General features: G+C 46.6%; 1 non-coding gene across 1 annotated transcript; it reads right to left on the reverse strand.

Moving 5' to 3' along the window:
- Window positions 1-5,000: 5,000 nt before the first annotated feature.
- Window positions 5,001-5,075, reverse strand: Trnat-ggu. Its single transcript has one exon. It is a non-coding gene; the product is annotated as a tRNA-Thr (tRNA).
- Between the last annotated feature and the right edge of the window lie 17,080 nt (window positions 5,076-22,155).

Genomic DNA, 22,155 nt, shown 5'->3' on the forward strand with positions numbered 1-22,155 from the left:
TTTCCTCTTTTCTTCTCTTAAAGAACTTCCCGCTAAATGTTGCGTCCTCCTGACGTCACTTCCGTCACAGCAATAAATGCTCACTCAACCAACAACTAGCGTTGCGTTACAGATCCCGTGAAATGTTAAAAAACTGTCCATGAAGCTAGTCGTCAACCCTGCTGCAATGCGTGAACCTTATGTGGGTCAGAGCTGTTTTCCAAAGGCTTTTGGAAAGCCTGGATATGTTTATCAGCTCAACTAATTCTTTTAACGTGCTCCTAGCGCCTACTACCCGCTTACAGAGTCCCATTCTCCGAACCGAAAGCCTTTATGTGGGCTGTCATAGCAGACGCAAGCGATAAACTGCACATGATCCTCTTTGTCTGATCATCACTCACCAAAGCGATTTTCACCCCTGAAAAGGCGAGGCAACTTTATCTGCTACTCTCCTCTGCTACGGTTTTGTGAAAGTCTGCGTGCTCACGGCTCTCCTGGGATCGTTTTGCTGCACCTTGCCACAAGTCACTTGTCTCACAGCACTCCTCACTGCCCAAGATTGCCCATAAAGGCAAATTAATACAGCCAGTATCATGTAACATTGCAGAACGTTAAAGAGAGGAAATGAAATCAACTCATACAATCACTTTGATCTCATTAATCCCATAAAAGTAACTCAACTCCCCTCCAGTCGCATTATTAAGGGTAAATTTTTGAAAAGAGACAAGCTAAAGGATTTGCCATTTTTCATTACATCCTGCTTGCACAAAATATTTCCGCAGGAGGTTTTCCTCTAAAAAAAATACTGGAGTGTCAACAAGCAAAATTTTCAAATGAGCAGTATCTGGTGGAGTCAGCAAGTTAAGTATGACCACCAATGTCACTAGCTGAGCAGAGTGTCAGACAAAATGTATCTTTGCCAACCACAACAAGAATGAAAACAAAAGAGAAGACATTCATCCAAAGAGAAGACATCTTGCGCATTCACCGTTGCATCTGACCAATGTGATCATAAATAATTTTGCAATGTGCATCTCAAATGACCAACTGCTCCAACATTCACTCGTTTACCAAGGCTACAGTTGGAATTATATTATTTCGGGGTTTGGGGCACAGGATACAGCAAAAGCAGAAGAATGTGTGCAGTACCTCAGCCGGGTTTCGTCCACTGGCTCATGTCAATAAGCAAGCGGGAACAAACACCGTGAAGACCTCTTTAGCGGAGGTCAACACCAGTGACTTCCTCATTTGTGTCCCGAAAGTTCACACCACCTTCCATGCTTACGAGCTAGACGAAAGGGTGATAAGGGACGATGGTGAGGCACTGTATTCCGCTGTATCGGCAGATTGACTCAAATTCTGCCAATGTCAAACACTAAGGAGTGTGTGTGTGTGTTGAGGGGGGGGGGGGGGGGGACTCTACAGCAAGATAACATTTTTTCTGGTTTCAGAAGAGAGTCGTATCGTATAATGAAAATTAGAGATTGTATGGACAGTATGGACAACCAGCAACCACACAGTACCCTAAAAGCAGCCAGAAAAGTCAATGTGCTCTCTCCCCCAAGGCTTCTCAGGCTGGGGCCATGGGAAAACTGTTTTGCTGGGGACGCTTGGTTACGAGCGTAAACCTGACACGAATACACTGCATACTCGATTGCGCTCTTTATCCACGGCCAGTAAATTTGGTTCTGAGCTAAAGTTCTCATCCTCAACATCCTCCAGTGGGATGTATGTAGCAACTGAAGGATGTTGGCACAAAGTGGAGATGGAACAATGACACAATATTCAACGGCCTCTGTAGACAACAACACTACTCCCTGAACAGCGTTAAGCGTCTTTCATAGCAAAACAGTTTCAAAATGCCAGCTCTAATTTTTTTGGGAGACACTCTGGCCATCTACTTTGCACCACTGATTACTCTATACAGAAGTGGATCCTGGGTAGTACTCACTGCCACAGTCTCTCTATAACCTCATGACTGAGCGAGGAAGCCCCCACTCTGTCCACTCCAGGCGCTTTTACAGGCTGTTTCACAGAGTTACATACGGGCCCTGACGCGGGTCGCGCTTCAAATCTGTGGTGAACAAGTATACAGATACGGCTGGGCAGCGTTTATTTTTAGATAAATGCGTTAACAGCAAACGGAATCTAAAAGACGATACCTTCTTCCGAAACAGATCATTATAAATTATACTAACGTTGTACCGGAAGCCAATATTCAAGTATCTACTACAATTATAGGAGCGAATGCCTTTTCATCTGAATATATATTCATCTGCCGTCTCCTAAAACGATGGATATATTCCGATAGTATTTTGAACACCATATAGTGCACTTATTCTGTAGAATTTAAGGCTTATTCTTACTTTGTGTTGCTACTAACAGGAAAAAGTTTTCTTTGAATGGCTGCATTGAGCTGCAACAATTCTTACTACACGAGGAGTATTTAGAAAGTAACGAGGAATTTATAATTTCACGTGTTGTATCAGTCCTACTCGCGCAATTCTTTTGTCACTATGTTGATAAACATGACTGAAAAGCATCTGTATAATGTCAGGATATTGGATATTTAGTGTATTGACAGCTGCCAAAAAGGTTACAAGGGTTTTTGTAGTATAAGCAATTATTTATTTTGTATAAAATGGATTAGAGAATGTGTATTAAAATTTGTTATAATAACGGGATAAAGTGCATTAAATTTTTAGGAATGTTAAATATTACTTTTGGTGAGTTTGCTATGAGGAAAACACAGGTTTACAAGTGGTGTAAGAGTTTCGAAGATGACCGTGAGGACGTTGAAGGTGAAGAGCGACCGAGATGTCCCACCTCATCAACCGATGAAATCGTAGAAAAGGTGAAAGAAATGATTATTAAAGACCGCATAATCGCAGTCAGAGAAGTCGGTGATGATGACATATTAGTTGGCTGATGCCATGTTTCAGGTAAATTTGTTCAGAAATTGTTGAATTTTGAGTAAAAGCAGCGGCGAACGGCAGTGACTCAGAAGTCACTAGATGAAGTCAACAGTGATACTGAACTATTGAAACGTGTCAGAATAGATCATGAAACATGTGTTGATGAATATGACGTTGAAACTAAAGCTCAGTCGTCCTAGTGAAAAGCAACTTGGATTGCCTAGACCGAAAAATGCTCGAGAAATGCGGTCATATGTGAAAGATTCACAATTACAGAGTGTTTCAAAAATGACCGGTATATTTGAAACGGCAATAAAATCTAAACGAGCAGCGATAGAAATACACCATTTGTTGCAATATGCTTGGGACAACAGTACATTTTCAGGCGGACAAACTTTCGAAATTACAGTAGTTACAATGTTCAACAACAGATGGCGCTGCAAGTGATGTGAAAGATATAGAAGACAACGCAGTCTGTGGGTGCGCCATTCTGTACGTCGTCTTTCTGCTGTAAGCGTGTGCTGTTCACAACGTGCAAGTGTGCTGTAGACAACATGGTTTATTCCTTAGAACAGAGGATTTTTCTGGTGTTGGAATTCCACCGCCTAGAACACAGTGTTGTTGCAACAAGACGAAGTTTTCAACGGAGGTTTAACGTAACCAAAGGACCAAAAAGCGATACAATAAAGGATCTGTTTGAAAAATTTCAACGGACTGGGAACGTGACGGATGAACATGCTGGAAAGGTAGGGCGACCGCGTACGGCAACCACAGAGGGCAACGCGCAGCTAGTGCAGCAGGTGATCCAACAGCGGCCTCGGGTTTCCGTTCGCCGTGTTGCAGCTATGGTCCAAATGACGCCAACGTCCACGTATCGTCTCATGCGCCAGAGTTTACACCTCTATCCATACAAAATTCAAACGCGGCAACCCCTCAGCGCCGCTACCATTGCTGCACGAGAGACATTCGCTAACGATATAGTGCACAGGATTGATGACGGCGATATGCATGTGGGCAGCATTTGGTTTACTGACGAAGCTTATTTTTACCTGGACGGCTTCGTCAATAAACAGAACTGGCGCATATGGGGAACCGAAAAGCCCCATGTTGCAGTCTCATCGTCCCTGCATCCTCAAAAAGTACTGGTCTGGGCCGCCATTTCTTCCAAAGAAATCATTGGCCCATTTTTCAGATCCGAAACGATTACTGCATCACGCTATCTGGACATTCTTCGTGAATTTGTGGCGGTACAAACTGCCTTAGACGACACTGCGAACACCTCGTGGTTTATGCAAGATGGTGCCCGGCCACATCGCACGGCCGACGTCTTTAATTTCCTGAATGAATATTTCGATGATCGTGTGATTGCTTTGGGCTATCCGAAGCATACAGGAGGCGGCGTGGATTGGCCTCCCTATTCGCCAGACATGAACCCCTGTGACTTCTTTCTGTGGGGACACTTCAAAGACCAGGTGTACCGCCAGAATCCAGAAACAATTGAACAGCTGAAGCAGTACATCTCATCTGCATGTGAAGCCATTCCGCCAGACACGTTGTCAAAGGTTTCGGGTAATTTCATTCAGAGACTACGCCATATTATTGCTAGGCATGGTGGATATGTGGAAAATATCGTACTATAGAGTTTCCCATACCGCAGCGCCATCTGTTGTTGAAAATTGTAACTACTGTAATTTCGAAAGTTTGTCTGCCTGAAAATGTACTGTTGTCCCAAGCATATTGCAACAAACGGTGTATTTCTATCGCTGCTCGTTTAGTTTTTATTGCTGTTTCAAATATACCGGTCATTTTTGAAACACCCTGTACGTTCACAGTATTCTTATGTTTTAACATTATAGTGTACCATAAGTTCTCGCCACAAGGTGAATCGAACAATAAGGAGTAATACTTACAACTTCAACGTCGTTTGCGTAAAGCAGCCCATAAAAAAGTCTATATATGAAGATGGTATCTGTTCTTTCGGACATGTCCGAAAGAACAGGTACCATCGGTCACCATGCAGCGCTCTAGAATGAAATGATAATTAAATCAAGACCCTACGCTGTCGATAGGCGTTGATATACATCAACGAGGACAGTTGAAAATGTGTGCCCCGACCGGGATTCGAACCCAGGATCTCCTGCTTACCTGGCAGATGCTCTATCCATCTGAGCCACCGAGGGCACACAGGACAGTGCGACTGCAGGGACTTATCCCTTGCACACTCCCCGTGAGATCTACATTCCCAATATAATGTCCACACACTACATTCGTAGTGCCCCTGCCCATTAAACTCATTACTCACGGTAAGATTTTTAACCGTCTATAACGGTGAATTTACTCCCAAAATTCTTAGTGCTGTTTCTTGGCGATTCGAGTAAACCATCCGGTTTATTTTCGTGTTTCTTTATGATACGTCCTATTGTGGCAGGGCTCACTTTTGCATAAAATGCAGCCCTTCGTTTGGGACTGGCAACATTAGGCAACAGTTCTTTTTGTTTCAACTCTTTAATACAAGTGCGTAATTACGTAAAGACAATTGAATGCCCCTAACACCGAAAACACCAGTTCTTTGTATTGTGCACATTTTGTGCGATGTAGTACACTTATTCATGACTTCTGAATAACTAAGTATATCACAAAACATACAAACTAAATTGACTGATGCAAGTAACAAAACTGTGCAACGAGAATCAGCGTAACTAAGCGCACACTGCACAACACTTTTGGATAGAAAACAGGCAACTGATTTTGGGTGTACCTGTATGGCAAAAATAAAATAAAAATGTGGAGCCCCTCCACGGCCACACCGGCGTGAGGGCCAACTCAAAAGGTCTACTACCATCTCTGCATAAGGGTTAGTTTTCACTAATGTGAGGTGTCGCAGGATGTGGGTACTGCGATGTTTGCGTACGTATGGTTACGGTTAACCATTAATAAGCGCTCATCTGGAGATAGATTGCGTCGAAAGTCGAACAAAGGGTAGCGTTTTGAAGGGCAGAGGGAAAAAAGTGCCTACACAAGTGCCAAGGGAAGAAAACCTCTGCGATAGTTAGGTCGGGTAGTAACAGCAGTAGTCTTGCTGACTGCGATAGGTCATGCAAGGATGGGTTAAGTTAGCAGTGGGTATCACGCAAGCGGATACCATGTCAAACCATATATTCGTCATAAGAGATCAGTCCGTGACGGTGCTGCAGCACGGTGTAGTGCAGTTCAGGTTGTGAGAGGCAGTGGTGACTTGGCGCGGGGAAGGCTCAGGTCGCCCATCGGTGTCTGGTGGACGAGCGTCGAAGCCAAGCGCTCGGAGATGGGTGGTCGCGTAGCAGCACCACTGCTCACTCGGGTGCACTCACAGGCTCAGTGAGGGCCGCGGCTGTCTCCGCTGTGTAGCAGATGACGTAACCCATACCCCTGAGCGTCCTGACCGCTGTGGTAGCCCACTCGCCGAAGCGGAGCTGCTCGGGCCCTATGGGCTTCGGCGTTGCGGCGGCTCCCGTCTTCCTGTTCGGCGTGTCCGCCGCGGTATGTCCTTCCGCCGGCTACGCCATAAGGCGGCAGGTGTCTTTTCTTCGTCTGTGGTGTCCCCACGGATGTCGTGCGCCATCTGCGAGCGCAATTGCCGCACTTAGCTGCATGCCTCCTCCATCTCTGCAGTCAGGGTTGCCTTAAAAGCTACTCTATCTGCGTCCATGGCGGCTTTGAAGGCCGCAATCGCCTCCTTCGCCGAAGCCGCCAGCATGGTGCGCATCTCCTGCACTTGCGGCGCCTGCTGTGCTACCGCTGGCGCCATTCTCACTGGCGCGATATTCCGGCCGCCTGTGGGTAGTTGGAGTTGCCTTCTCTCCTTCCGGTTGCGTCTTCGTTCGGTGGCACTTACGGTGCCGTCGTCGTGTCTTCTCGGTTGGCGCCTTGTCTCCAGCGCAACTGTCGCTGGCGAAAGCCGGGCAGCCACGCCAGTTTGACACATGTGGCCCGCCGCAGCGAGCCCAAGTTGGCGCCTCTTCTCGTCGTCTGTCACAGGCGCGGGTATAGTGCGCGCCGACGCACTTTACGCGCTGCGGGAAGTTGCGGCAATATTTTGCCACATGCCCTTCAGCTTGGCACCTGAAGCACTGTGGTGGCTTAGGGTCCATGCCTGGGAGGAGAGCTTCGGCAGTCACAGGAAAGCCTAAGAGCTTCCTTATCCCGAAGACGTCGCTGCCATCCGTCGCAGTTCCCACTACGACGATGTACAGCGGTGGCCTCTTCTTATTCGTCGTTTGTGCAGCTTAGTAGTTGCACCCCGGAATCCATCACGTGACAGACTCTCTTGCACCGTCTTCTCATCACAGATCCGAGGAAGCCCCCTGATCAAAGCCTTGGATTGCTTCTCGCGCTGTTTCGGCGCGGTCGTCTTCTCCACAGTAGGTGGATCAACAATGTGGGCGGCCACAGCGCTCATCAATGCGCGGTAGTCGTCCACGCTCGCTGCCTGCAGCTGGACGATGGCGTCTGAGTCAAGGTACTCTACGCCTACTTCTTCCCTGCTGAAACTGGCTATGACATCATGTATCTCTGTCCACGACCCTCCACTGCACTGAATGTACAGAGGGGGGACAGGTACATGATGCTCGTCGCGCTTCCGTTCCGCATTCCCAGTGGGTTGCGGTGTCGAAGGCTGCTTCGCTGTGTCTGCCTTATTCTTCTTCTTCTTCTTCTTCTTCTTCTTCTTCTTCTGCCCATTCTGTGGCGCAAGAACACGACAATTTTGCTGTGTCGTAATAACGACGCACGACAATTTGCTCAGCATCAAGCCACACTCGGAGCACAGCTTCGCAGCTCTTCCACTAGCTCAGTACAGGTAGCGCGCTACACCAGTGATACGCACGCCTCCGCTGCTCGAGCGCAACTTGGTGGGTACCTGTATGGCAGCCGCAGGGCCCTTCCTGGATAGGCCTCTTCCCCCACCAAGAGCGCTACTCACTCGTGAGTTTGCTAGCAAACTATCCTTCCTGAGTGGTGACCAGGAAATGTTGAAAGGTGTGACGCATAGCTTCATCTTGGGCAAAACGCGCTGCTTACTGATGGTTAAACACAATGTCGCGGTCAATGCGGCGGCAAGATAATGTGTTGGCATTTGCATTCTATTCAGTGGGACGAAATGAACATCACAATGATAATTGCTAACGGACAGAGCCCAGTGTTGCAACCAATGCGTCGTTTTGTGTGGAAGGAAGAGGAGGGGGGGGGGGGGGAGAGGAGGAGGAGGAGGAGGAGGAGGAGGAGGAGAAATAAGAGGCTGTGATCTGTGACTAGACCTTATCCCCATACTATAAGAGGTTGTGATCTGTGACTAGACCCTATCCCCATACGGGAAAATATCACATACTGACGCCTTCTCCTCAGTATGTGAATAACATCTACATCTACATCCATACTCCGCAAGCCACCCGACGGTGTGTGGCGCAGGGTACCCTGAGTACCTATCGGTTCTCCCTTCTATTCCAGTCTCGTATTGTTCGCGGAAAGAAGGATTGTCGGTATGCTTCTGTGTGGGCTCTAATCTCTCTGATTTTATCCTCATGGTCTCTTCGCGAGATATACGTAGGAGGGATCAATATACTGCTTGACTCCTCGGTGAAGGTATGTTCTCGAAACTTTAACAAAAGCCCATACCGAGCTACTGAGCGTCTCTCCCGCAGAGTCTTCCACTGGAGTTTATCATCTCCGTAACGCTTTCGCGATTACTAAATGATCCTGTAACGAAGCGCGCTGCTATCCGTTGGATCTCCTCTCTCTCTTCTATCAACCCTATCTGGTACGGATCCCACACTGCTGAGCAGTATTCAAGCAGTGGGCGAACAAGCGTACTGTAACCTACTTCCTTTGTTTTCGGATTGCATTTCCCTAGGATTCTTCCAATGAACCTCAGTCTGGCATCTGCTTTACCGACTATCAACTTTATATGATCGTTCCATTTTAAATCACTCCGAATGCGTACTCCCAGATAATTTATGGAATTAACTGCTTCCAGTTGCTGACCTGCTATTTTGTAGTTAAATGATATGGGATCTATCTTTCTATGTATTCGCAGCACATTACACTTGTCTACATTGAGATTAAATTGCCATTCCCTGCACCATGCGTCAATTCGCTGCACATCCTCTTGCATTTCAGTACAATATTCGATTGTTACAACCTCTCGATACACCACAGCATCATCTGCAAAAAGCCCCAGTGAACTTCCGATGTCAGCCACAAGGTCATTTATGTATATTGTGAATAGCAACGATCCTATGACACTCCCCTGCGGCACACCTGAAATCACTCTTACTTCGCTGCATCTGTGAGAGTGTCTTAGAAGCAAAAGCTATTGGTTGCTCTGTACCGCTGACATTCGTTGCGACAGAACGGTTCCAATCCTGTATTGTGACGTGTCACTTTAAGTGTCAGGAACTTGCCTGCTATGAACATCACTAAGTACGGAGTCAGCTTCAGGTGTTTCTTCAGTTGCAAGAAAGCCTTGTGATACTCACGAGACCAAATGAACGGAACGCCTTTTTCTTCAAATACTTCACTGGATGCACGAGGTGAGCTGGCTGGGGAATAAACTTCACGTAGTAGTTCACTTTCCCCAGAAAAAGACAAATTCCTTAATGTTTTTGGAGCCATCAGCTTCTCAAGAACATCAACATGCTCTGCCATCAGCATGATGTCTCTGCTGCTGAACATACGCCCCAAATATTGCACAGACTGTGTGAAGAACTTGCATTTCTCCAGATTACAATGAAGCCCATTTACTATTAGACACTGAAACAGTTTTTGTAAGTTTCCTGGCAGATTAAAACTGTGTGCCCGACCGAGACTCGAACTCGGGACCTTTGCCTTTCACGGGCAAGTGCTCTACCATCTGAGCTACCAAAGCACGGCTCACGCCCGGTCCTCACAGCTTTACTTCTGCCAGTAAATCTCATTCTGGAAGTTTTTGTGAGTTTTGCATGTGTTCATTCCCAATAGCACCCACCATCCAAATGTCGTCCAAATAGTTTACCTCCTTTGGATTACCTTGAGTTACCTGCTCTGCATATATTTGGAAAATTCCTGATGCTGGGGTGAGCCCAATAGGTATTCCAAAAGGCTTGTTTATTGCCAAGATTTCCTCTGAGTCTACAGGTAATTGCAGATATGTATCCAAGTCGATCTTTCAAAAACATTGTCCCCTGCTAACTTCGCTAAATATTCCCCTAGCCAAGGGATTGAGTAAATGTAGATCTCATTTTGTGCGTTAAATGTGGTCTTAACATCAGTGCAAATCCTGATAGATCCCTTTGCTTCCTTTACGATGATCATGGTAGTTACCCACTGACAAGCCGAGATTGTACAATTACCTTCAATTTCTGTAACCTGTGTCATTCATCCTTTAATGCATCTCGCATTGCGAACGAGACTGGTCGCGCATGGCAAAATTATGCACAGGGGCTGCGAACGCTCGAAGCTGACGCCAGCCTGTGGTCGAATCAGGCACCGTGGGGTGGGTTGCGCTCGCCGTGCTGCTGTTGCGACCTTCTTAGTGGCTGCTGTGTGTGTCTGCAGGCTAATGTCGCTTCTGACATACACCCACTAGCCGTTGGAACTACACTCACATCAATTTGGTTACTCTATATATATATTCTTGGATGGTAGTGTCTAATTGCGACATCATTATGATCATAACAGAAAATAACTTGCTTTATGCAATAATGAAAATTGGGAAACAGTTTGGAGTTTCACAGAGACAGTATGTAACTACCATCTTTTTTAATTATGGTAATTAAAAATCACATTGATACTTCATTCTAAAAATCGCATTGCTGTTAAATGTACATGTGAAATTGACCACCGAAAAAATTAGATCTCTAACAGGAACACAATTATCTCCAAATTATTCAGTTACCGTAATTACAATCAACAGACTTGTTTCGGATCAAGTCTGCTGCGACCGTCCGAGGTAAGCTCCCAGGCCGCACTGAAATTTTTTTCGTTAGACGCATGTGAGACTGGAACGCAATACATTCTCCTCGCTAATTTAGATACCATGGTAAAGAAACTGCGGTTATGCTGTCACCTCTCAAGCCGATCATCGTCAACGCCACTATACATTCAGGTTAAATACAAGTTGATATCATCGATAGACTGAGTATGGTATGGGCCACGGTCTAGTCACTCCGGAAAAACAGACGTTTTTGGCTGCTGAGCGCGGCTGACATTCGCTCCGAGGCTTTGGAAATTTGTGGTGACGTCTTAAGGGACCAAACTGCTGAGGTCATCGGCGCCTTAGCTTACACACTACTAACTTAAACTAATTTACGATAAGGACGACACACACGCCCATGCCCGAGGGAGGACTCGAACCTCCGACGAGGGAAGCCGGCTAGGAGGCTTTAAATAAATATTTACAGGTATCACGAAACAGAATAATACAGGGTGTACATAAAGTCCAGGAACACTTATAATTATTTATTGCACAAGAACTAAACATTGATGTAGCATACATATGTCATTTTGAAGAGAAGCTCTGAAAGTTTTATTCTTTTTCATCATATATACCGCCACAGCGTAGTTTGGTAATTTGCCGATTGTATTGTATTGTATGTTAACCGGGGACCTAGAAACGACGGAGAGGCTCCGTCCCCGCCGCAGCCGCAGTGGTCCACAACCCCACGACGACTACCGCAGTCCACTTCACCCCTCCGCTCCCCACACCGAACCCAGGGTTATTGCGCGGTTCGACCCCCGGTGAACCCCCCCTCCACCCCCGAAACGTCTCACACCAGACGAGTATAGCCCCTATGATTGCGTGGTAGGGTAATGATGGTGTACCAGCCCGCATTCGCCGAGGCATATGGAAAACTGCCTAAAACCCATTCACAGACTGGCCGCTTCGCCGGACCTCGACACAAATCCGCCGGGCGGATTTGTGCTCGGGACCAGGCGCTCCTTCCCTCCCGGAAAGCCGTGCGTTAGACCGCACGGCCAACCGGGCGGGCTTAATTTGCCGATAGTCAGCGCTATTCGCAAACACGGCGAGTTCAGGTGTGGAACGAGCTGTTTCATAAAATGGCCGACCCGATCACCAGATTTCACTCCGTGTGACTGTGGGCACACATTAAAGATCTGGTGTATGTACCGCCTCTATCATGTGATGTAGCAGAGCTCCAGGAGAGAATACGGGAAGCGACTGTCACAGTCGACGATGCCATGCTGGGACGGGTATGGCAAGAATCTGCATAGTATCGCTCAGTAGACGGAGACACCACAGTGGTGTCGTGAGCATAGTATCGCGCAGTGGCCGGCGGCAGCACTTTTGTATCTTTTGCGTTCTGTTGGTGTTTTGTTTAGATAACAATAAGTGACACACGACAACAAGTTTTTTGTTTTTATAAGTACTTGTGCTCTTTCATCATGGCGGACGAAAGAGACAATAGGATTATTTGCGATCAATGCGCGGACGTCATGTCTTCCTTATGGGAATTGTAAAAAAGGCATGGATCGATGATTTTGGTCAACGAATCCGTTGATACACACACCAATATTTCGCAAAACGATGTCCCGCAATCAATTCAGACAAACATTATCATTTTTATATTTTTTTCCGACAGCAACAATAAACCGGATAATGCCGACCGGCTTGTCATAGTGCAATTCGTAATTGATTATTTTTCCAAAAAGTTTAAAGAAACGTTTAATCTAAGTCAAAACATCTCAAATTGAAGGAAAGACACCGTGGCGTGGACGGTTAAATTTTAAAGTTTACAATCCGTCGAAAATTACGAAATACGGCATACTCATTCGGATACTGTGTGATTAGAGTACGGGATACATTTCCTCATTCGAGATATATTCCGGCGCTGGACAGCCTTTAGCAAAAACAATGATGGAACTATTGACAGCCGCGCTGGATTAGCCGAGCGGTCTAGGGCGTTGCAGTCATGGACTGTGCGGCTGGTTCCGGCGCAGGTTCGAAGCCTCCCTCGGGCATGGATGTGTGTGTTTGTCCTTAGGAAAATTTGGGTTAAGTAGTGCGTAAACTTAGGGACTGATGACCTTAGCAGTTAAGTCCCATAAGATTTCACACACACATGAACATTTTTTGAACTATTGACACCTTGTGACGGAAAGTGGCACCGCCTCTGCATGGATGGTTATTATAACAGCGTAGAATTTGCAGAAAAGTTATTTGAAAAAAAAATTCGAGTTTGTGGAACGATACGGCAAAATAGAGGATTTCAGGAAAATTAAATCGCGCAAAAGACAATGTGTTTGAAGCTTGTCATCAACGGAAAGGTGACAAGCGGCCGGCGACAAGCTAAGTAGACTCATCCGAACTAGCGCTGCCGGCGCCAAGCGAATAAATATCTTCATGCCCCGTCTTACAATGACTTTTCAGTTTGTGCACACATAACAAAACAAACTGAACTTTTTGGATACTTTTCGCCTTCCAGCGTTTCTATTGCATCTTTGGATGGCTCTAAAAACATCACGCGTTCCTTTGCAGTTTTTCAGAGACACCTCTCTCCGGAAGCATTTCCACGATTTTATTGTATTGCCTAACTACAGACTATAGCATTCTATACAAGCTGTTTCACCCACTCTCCGTTTCTTGCTTCAAGCTTGTCTGTATCGAATTCATGTCACCAGGTTTCTTCATGAAACAGACAGTTTCTTCGTGAAGTAAACTACCTCATTTTTCAAATTCGCTTACGAACTTACATTCTGTCGTATTCTGCAGACATCTGCCTCCAGATGTGTGATGGCGGATCCATAAGAACAACAGAGCACTTTCTACAGTGTGTGTGTGTGTGTGTGTGTATTGTGTATTAAACCGGGGACCTAGAAACGACTGACAGGCTGCGTCCCGTCATAGCCCTCAGTGGTTCACAACAGGCCACAGCAGACAACCCACCCCACCGCCGCCCCACACCGAACCCAGGGTTATTGTGTATTGTGCGATTCGGCCCTCAGTGAAACCTCCCCTCCCCTCCCCTCCCCCCCCCCCTCTCCTCACCACTCCTTCCTCCCTCGCGGTACGTCTTATACCAGACGAGTGTAACCCCAAATGTTTGCGTGGTATAGCAATTATGGTGTACGTGTACATGGAGACAGTGTTTGAGCAGCAATCGCCGACATAATGTAACTGAGGCGGAATAAGGGTAACCAGCCCGCATTCGGCGCGGTAGATGGAAAACCTACTTAAAAACCATCCACAGGCTGGCCGGCACACCGGACCTCGACATTAATCCGCCGGGCGGATTCATGCCGGGAACCAGCACGCCTTCCCTCTAGGGAAAGTGGGGAAGCTATTAGTGTACAAGGTCAATGAGCAAAGGAGGTGCCGAACTTAGCGCATGTTGACACCTGTGATAGCAACGGGGAATTCAGGTGGGGGTAGGAAGTGAGCGATGGTGAGGAACCTGGAGAATTCGATCGATAAGTCCACGAAGTGCGATGAGGAGAAATCATAAACAAATAGGAAGATATATTGAGAGATTATCCCAATGACACAATATGCTAAACAACTTTAGAATCAGCCTGCCAAGAATCCAGAAATTTCTGTAGGAGCGACTAATTCTGACCCGAACATGGAAATAATAGAGAGCAATGCCGATTTCAATATGTACTCAACTGGCCATTAAAATTGGTACACCAAGAAGAAATGCAGATGATAAACGGGTATTCATTGGACAAATATATTATTCTAGAACTGACATGTGATTACATTTTCACGCAATTTGGGTGCATAGATCCTGAGAAATCAGTGCCCAGAACCACCACCTCTGGCCGTAATAACGGCCTTGATACGCCTGGGCATTGAGTCAAACAGAGCTTGGATGGTGTGTACAGGTACATTTGCCCATGCAGCTTCAACACGATACCACAGTTCATCAAGAGTAGTGACTGGCGTATTGTGACGAGCCAGTTGCTCGGTCACCATTGACCAGACGTTTTCAGTTGGTGAGAGATCTGGAGAACGTGCTGGCCAGGGCAGCAGTCGAACATTTTCTGTATCCAGAAAGGCCCGTACAAGACCTGCAACATGCGGTCGTGCATTATCCTGCTGAAATGTAGGGTTTCGCAGGGATCGAATGAAGGGTAGAGCCACGGGTCGTAACTCATCTGAAATGTAACGTCCACTGTTCAAAGTTCCGTCAATGCGAACAAGAGGTGGCACCCCATACCGTCACGCCGGGTGATACGCTAGTATGGCGATGACGAATACACGCTTCCAATGTGCGTTCACCGCGATGTCGCCAAACACGGATGCGACCATCATGATGCTGTAAACAGAACCTGGATTCATCCGAAAAAATGACGTCTTGCCATTCTTGCACCCAGGTTCGTCGTTCAGTACACCATCGCAGACGCTTCTGTCTGTGATGCAGCGTCAAAGGTAACTGCAGCAATGGTCTACAAGCTGATAGTCCATGCCGCTGCAACGTCGTCGAACCGTTCGTGCAGATGGTTGTTGTCTTGCAAACGTTCCCATCTGTTGACACAGGGATCGAAACGTGGCTGCACGATCCGTTACAGCCATGCAGATTAGATGTCTGTCATAAAACTCGACTGCTAGTGATACGAGGCCGTTGGGATCCAGCACGGCGTTCCGTATTACCCTCCTGAACCCACCGATTCCATATATTCTGCTAACAGTCATTAGATCTCGACCAACGCGAGCAGCAATGTCGCGATACGATAAACCGCAATCGCGATAGGCTACAATACGACCTTTATCAAAGTCGGAAACGTGATGGTACGCATTTCTCCTCCTTTCACGAGGCATCACAACAACGTTTCACCAGGCAACGCCGGTCAACTGCTGTTTGTGTATGAGAAATCGGTTGGAAACTTTCCTCAGGTCAGCAGGTTGTAGGTGTCGCCACCGGCGCCAACCTTGTGTGAATGCTCTGAAAAGCTAAATCATTTGCATATCACAGCATCTTCTTCCTGTCGGTTAAATTTCGCGTCTGTAGCACGTCATCTTCGTGATGTAGCAATTTTAATGGCCAGTAGTGTATAACAAATATGGGAGCTTACAACATGCAATGTTTCATTGCCACTGCAGCAATTGCAAACAGGAGGAGCCCTAATGCTGATAGGTTTCCCACTTAATACGAGAAACTACTGCATCAATATCAACCTGGAATTGGGTCTTGATACTACTGATATCAACTCAGTCAGGAGTGTATTAGATGCTTGGCCAGGTTCTCATTCAGTCCAATTACAGAATCATGGTACAAGACACCACAATTTGTAATTCAAACATGCATTTCCAGGTGCTTCCAGGTCCACTAGCCACGACGCATAAGACTGATCACTAAGCTTCACGTGCTGGTTAAGCTGATTCGGTGGCAGAAATGCTCACTCAGCAGATTTCACAGTTAAGTAAATTTTAATGCTTCAGAGTAGATGCAGCTTTTGAATAATTTCAGACAGGTCACCACCACCACTATCTTCCCCCAATGTAACACAACACACTTTACTATGGGATCTGATATGTTTCTTACCTTGCAAAAAACACAAGTAGTTTTCCCACGTCTCCACAGTGTCCTCAAACACAGAAGATTATAGGGGTGGGGGCAAAAGCTGCCCCACCATCTGCATACTCACGTGTTAAGTTAGCTACTCATTCTGCTCTATCAAATTCTGCTATAGTAGTTACTGCAATCACATTTTCCCTTCTCCTGCTGCTGCTGCTGCTGCTGCTGCAACTGTATCTGTTCCTGTAGCATTATTTGGCACTTTCAAAGTTCCAACAACTTTTGATCAATCGTTAAGAGCTATTTAACAAACAAGCATCCACCTCGTCATCACTTCAGTAACGCACTACCCAGGTGTTGGGGAGTGCCATTACTTGATTTCTGAGAAAAAAAAAAAAAAAGGAAGTGGCTGAAAAGACCCAGTGGACAGTGGAAAACTGCATACAAATCCAAAAGGACAAACTGAGAGGGATGCAAATGTGAAAGCCAAGAATCATCAACTGTGTACGAACAAAACCACAATGGCAAACTGTGAGAAACAACCAGGAGCAGGCATGTAACTGTGTATGGACAAGAAGTTCGGCAACTGGAAAGCTTGGGATACATCAGCACTACTGGACGAGGGAAGCACATACACTTTCCTCCTGGATTACAACTCCAGAGGGTCTTGCCAACTGACACGTAATCTATGCAGCCCACAGTGCACCTGTGAAGCCATACAACTCTGGAGAGGCAACAACAGTGCAGTCAATTCGCTGTGTGTGCCCAAATCTGGTGACAGTACTAAACGTAGATGGTTCCTGCAGCAAGGTCATAGCTGACCAGCAGTCCTGTCCTTTAAGAAATGTACTTATATATTCTACAAGTTCGTCTATTTTGACCTAGCTATTTTCATTGTATATGGTGACAAATCCTATACAGGGTGTTACAAGAAGGTACGGCCAAACTTGCAGGAAACATTCCTCACACACAAAGAAAGAAAATATGTTATGTGGACATGTGTACGGAAACGCTTACTTTCCATGTTAGAGCTCATTTTATTACTTCTCTTCAAATCACATTAATCATGGAATGGAAACACACAGCAACAGAACGTACCAGCGTGACTTCAAACACTTTGTTACAGGAAATGTTCAAAATGTCCTCCGTTAGCGAGGATACATGCATCCACCCTCCGTCGCATGGGATCCCTGATGCGCTGATGAAGCCCTGGAGAATGGCGTATTGTATCACAGCCGTCCACAATACGAGCACGAAGAGTCTCTACATTTGGTACCGGGGTTGCGTAGACAAGAGCTTTCAAATTCCCCCATAAATGAAAGTCAAGAGGGTTGAGGTCAGAAGAGCGTGGAGGCCATGGAATTGGTCCGCCTCTACCAATCCATCGGTCACCGAATCTGTTGTTGAGAAGCGTATGAACACTTCGACTGAAATGTGCAGGAGCTCCATCGTGCATGAACCACATGTTGTGTCGTACTTGTAAAGGCACATGTTCTAGCAAAACAGGTAGAGTATCCCGTATGAAATCATGATAACGTGCTCCATTGGGCGTAGGTGGAAGAACATGGGGCCCAATCAAGACATCACCAATAATGCCTGCCCAAACGTTCACAGAAAATCTGTGTTGATGACGTGATTGCACAGTTGCGTGCGGATTCTCGTCAGCCCACACATGTTGATTGTGAAAACTTACAATTTGATCACGTTGGAACGAAGCCTCATCCGTAAAGAGAACATTTGCACTGAAATGAGGATTGACACATTGTTGGATGAACCATTCGCAGAATTGTACCCGTGGAGGCCAATTAGCTGCTGATAGTGCCTGCACACGCTGTACATGGTACGGAAACAACTGGTTCTCCCGTAGCACTCTCCATACAGTGACGTGGTCAACGTTACCTTGTACAGCAGCAACTTCTCTGACGCTGACATTAGGGTTATCGTCAACTGCACGAAAAATTGCCTCGTCCATTGCAGGTGTCCTCGTCGTTCTAGGTCTTCCCCAGTCGCGAGTCATAGGCTGGAATGTTCCGTGCTCCCTTAAGACGCTGATCAATTGCTTCGAACGTCTTCCTGTCGGGACACCTTCGTTCTGGAAATCTGTCTCGATACAAACATACCGCGCCACGGCTATTGCCCCGTGCTAATCCATACATCAAATGGCCATCTGCCAACTCCGCGTTTGTAAACATTGCACTGACTGCAAAACCACGTTCGTGATGAACACTAACCTGTTGATGCTACGTACTGATGTGCTTGATGCTAGTACTGTAGAGCAATGAGTCGCATGTCAACACAAGCACCGAAGTCAACATTACCTTCCTTCAATTGGGCCAACTGGCGGTGAATCGAGGAAGTACAGTACATACTGACGAAATTATAATGAGCTCTAACATGGAAATTAAGCGTTTCCGGACACATGTCCACATAACATCTTTTCTTTATTTGTGTATGAGGAATATTTCCTGAAAGTTTGGCCGTACCTTTTTGTAACACCCTGTATAATTGTGAGGTGATCCTTAGATGAATGAATAAATAAGATCTATACTGAAAGCAGCAGCAACCATTAGTTATTTGTTTTTGCTGTTAAATAGGTCAATAGAGCTACAAGATGATTTAAGAACAGATTAAAATTACCTATGCTGCACAAGCAAACTTATTAATGTCTATATTCTTTAATTTATGACAATTTTTGATGAATCTTGCAACTCCTCTCCTCTTGCATTCTACACAAGTTATGTTGCTGGGTCATCGGTTAAAATAATTCCATAAGGGTGGGAATAAAATAATCGAAACATACAAAACACAGCAGGAAGAAAGGAGAAAACCACAAGCATGACAGAAGAGCAACAAACACTAAAATGGACAAAACAGGACAAAAAAACCACAGAGAGATGCAAGAAACATGTAGAAGAGATCAAAACAAGAGAGCATGCTACCATGGCTGGCTGACCATGAGAATAAAAAGGAGAAGCCAGCCACTCTGCAACACATTAAAACCTCCACCCTGAAAGCACTAGGGTGGAGGACACAGAGGGATAAAGAACATGCGCTAAAACTTAGATCAAATGATAAAACCCACCCTCATGAATAAAATGTAAAACTAAATCTGCTGTTGAGGCACTGTCACCCAACACCAAAGGTAGGGTGCTGCAGAGTGGATAAAAGTGGGCAGTCCAGTAAGAGGTGGATGACTGTCATTTGCGAGCCACAGCGACATAGAGGTAGGTCCTCGGCACGGAGGAGGTAACCATGCATTAGCCACGTATGGCCAATGCAGAGCCGGCAGAGGACAACTGATTCACTGCGAGAGGACTGCATGGAAGACTTCTACACATTCGTATTCTCCTTAATGACACGCAGTCTGTTATGTGTACCATTATGCCATTATATCTCCCAAAGCCGAAGAACCCTGTGGCGTAAGACAGAATGCAGGTCAGTTTTGGAGATGCCCATCTCCAGAAGCGGTTTCTGCGAAGCCTGTTTGGCCAGCCTGTCGGTATGCCTGGGATTCTGACGTGTCGTGAGGTCCATACAAACACCACTGAACGACGGGACCATTCCAGGGCATCGATGGACTCCTGAATGGTCGCTACCAAAGGATGGCAAGGGTAACATTGGTCGACAGCTTGTAGGGTGCTCAAGTAGTCAGTACACAGAAGAAATGACTCGACAGAGCATGAGTGAATGTGCTCAAGAGCAGAAGATATGGCCGCCAGCTGTGCAGTGAAAACACTGCAGCCATCTGGCAAGGACTGCTGTTCAATATGTCCTCCATGAACCTATGGGAAGCCTATGTGACCATCAGCCATTGAGCCGTCAGTGTAAACCACTCATGGCCCTGGTAAATGTAGAGAATCGAGAGGAAGTGATAGCGGAGAGCCGCAGGGCTAACGGAGTCCTTAGGGCCATGCAAAAGGTCCAGAAGAATCTGCAGCCTAGGTGTACACCATGGAGGTGTACGTGAATGGATCTCGAGGAGAGGTGGAAACTCTGACAGAAGGGACTGGATGTGAACTACAATCGTAAGCCCTGACCTGAGCCGCCGATGCGGGAGATGAACCACCGTGGTTGGAAAAAGGAAACGGTAATTCGGATGCACAGGAGAACTACAAACTTGTCCAACATAACTGGCGAGCAGTTGTGCACGTCGGATCTGCAATGGAGGGACTCCGGCCTCCACCAGGACTCTCGATCTAAAAGCTCCCGTCACTAGGCGAACGCCACAGTGGTGCACTGGGTCAAACCAGACTCCCATAGTCAAGGTGGGATTGAACAAGGACTTTGTAGAGCTGCAGCAGAGTAGAGCGATTTGCACTCCAGTTGATGTTGCTCAGGCAGCGGAGGGTATTGAGGTGCTGCCAGCACTTTCGCTTAAACTGACGAAGGTGAGGTAGCCAAGTCAATCGGGCGTCGAAAACCAGTCCTAAGAATCGATATGTCTCTACTACAGTGAGTGGATCGTCATTAAGGTAAAGTTCTGGTTCTGGGTGAATGGTGCGAATCCGATAGAAACGCATGACACACGACTTCACGGATGAAAACTTGAAGCTGTGGGCTAAATCCCATGACTGCGCCTTGTGAATGGCTCCCTGTAGGCGCCACTCAGCAACACCAGTACTGGGGAGCAGTACGAAATCCAGAATTCGTCTGCATACAGAGAGGGTGAGACGGACAGCCCTACAGCTGCTGCTGCTAGAGAGTTAAAGGCCACTAAAAATAGAGAGACACTCAATACGGAGCCCCACTGAACGACATTCTCATGAGTATGGGGGGAACTATGGGAGGCACGGACTTTGCCACAGAAAGTATGGAGCAACAAGAAGATTTGGATAAAAATCAGGTGCGAGCCTCGGAGACCCCACTCATAAATGTGGCAAGGATATGATGTCGTCAGGTCATGTATGCTTTATGCAAGTTAAAAAAGACGGCAACCATATATTGGCGTCTGGAAAACACTGTTCAGATAGCAGACTCGAGAGACACAAGATTATCAGTGGCAGAGCGACCCTGGCGAAAGCCGCCCTGACATGGAGCCGGTAGGCCACGTGACTCCAGGACCCAACCCAACTGCCGACGTTCCAGCAGCTAACAAAGAAAGATGGTGAGGCTGATGGGCCAATAGGTATCTACATCAAGCGGATTTTGACCGGGTTTGAGCACCGGAATGATGGTGCTCTCTCGCCATTGCGATGGAAAGACGCCATCGCACCTGATCTCATTGAAGATGACGAGGAGATGTCACTTGTAGTCAGACGAGAGATGTTTAATCATCTGACTGTTGATCCGATCTGGCCCAGGAGCTGTGTCGGGGCAATGTGAAAGGGCGCTGAGGAGCTCCCGCCATGTAAATGGAGCGTTTTAGGATTCACTGTGGCGTGTAGTGAACGGGAGGACTTTCCTTTCCATCCGCCGTTTGAGGGTACGAAAGGCTGGGGTATAGTTCTCCGATGCAGAGGCCGAGCGTAGTGCTCAGCAAAGTGTTCGGCAATCGCGTTTGCGTTGGTTGATAACACGCTACCGGTCTTAAATGCCAGGGACACCTGTTGAGATCTGGTACCCAAAAAGACGTCTGATCTTTGTACAGACTTGGGAAGGTGACGCACCCAATGGTCGACATATTCGTCTCCCAACACTCCTGTTTCTGTCGTTTTATAAGCTGGCGAACACGGGCATGGAGCCGCTTAAAGGCTATTAGGTGATCTAGGGAAGGGTGCCACTTATGTCACTATAGAGATCGCCGACACTCTGTAATTGCCTCAGCGACTTTC

The sequence above is a fragment of the Schistocerca americana genome, chromosome X, assembly GCF_021461395.2.
Source record: "Schistocerca americana isolate TAMUIC-IGC-003095 chromosome X, iqSchAmer2.1, whole genome shotgun sequence".
In the NCBI taxonomy this organism is placed as follows: Eukaryota; Metazoa; Arthropoda; class Insecta; order Orthoptera; family Acrididae; genus Schistocerca; species Schistocerca americana.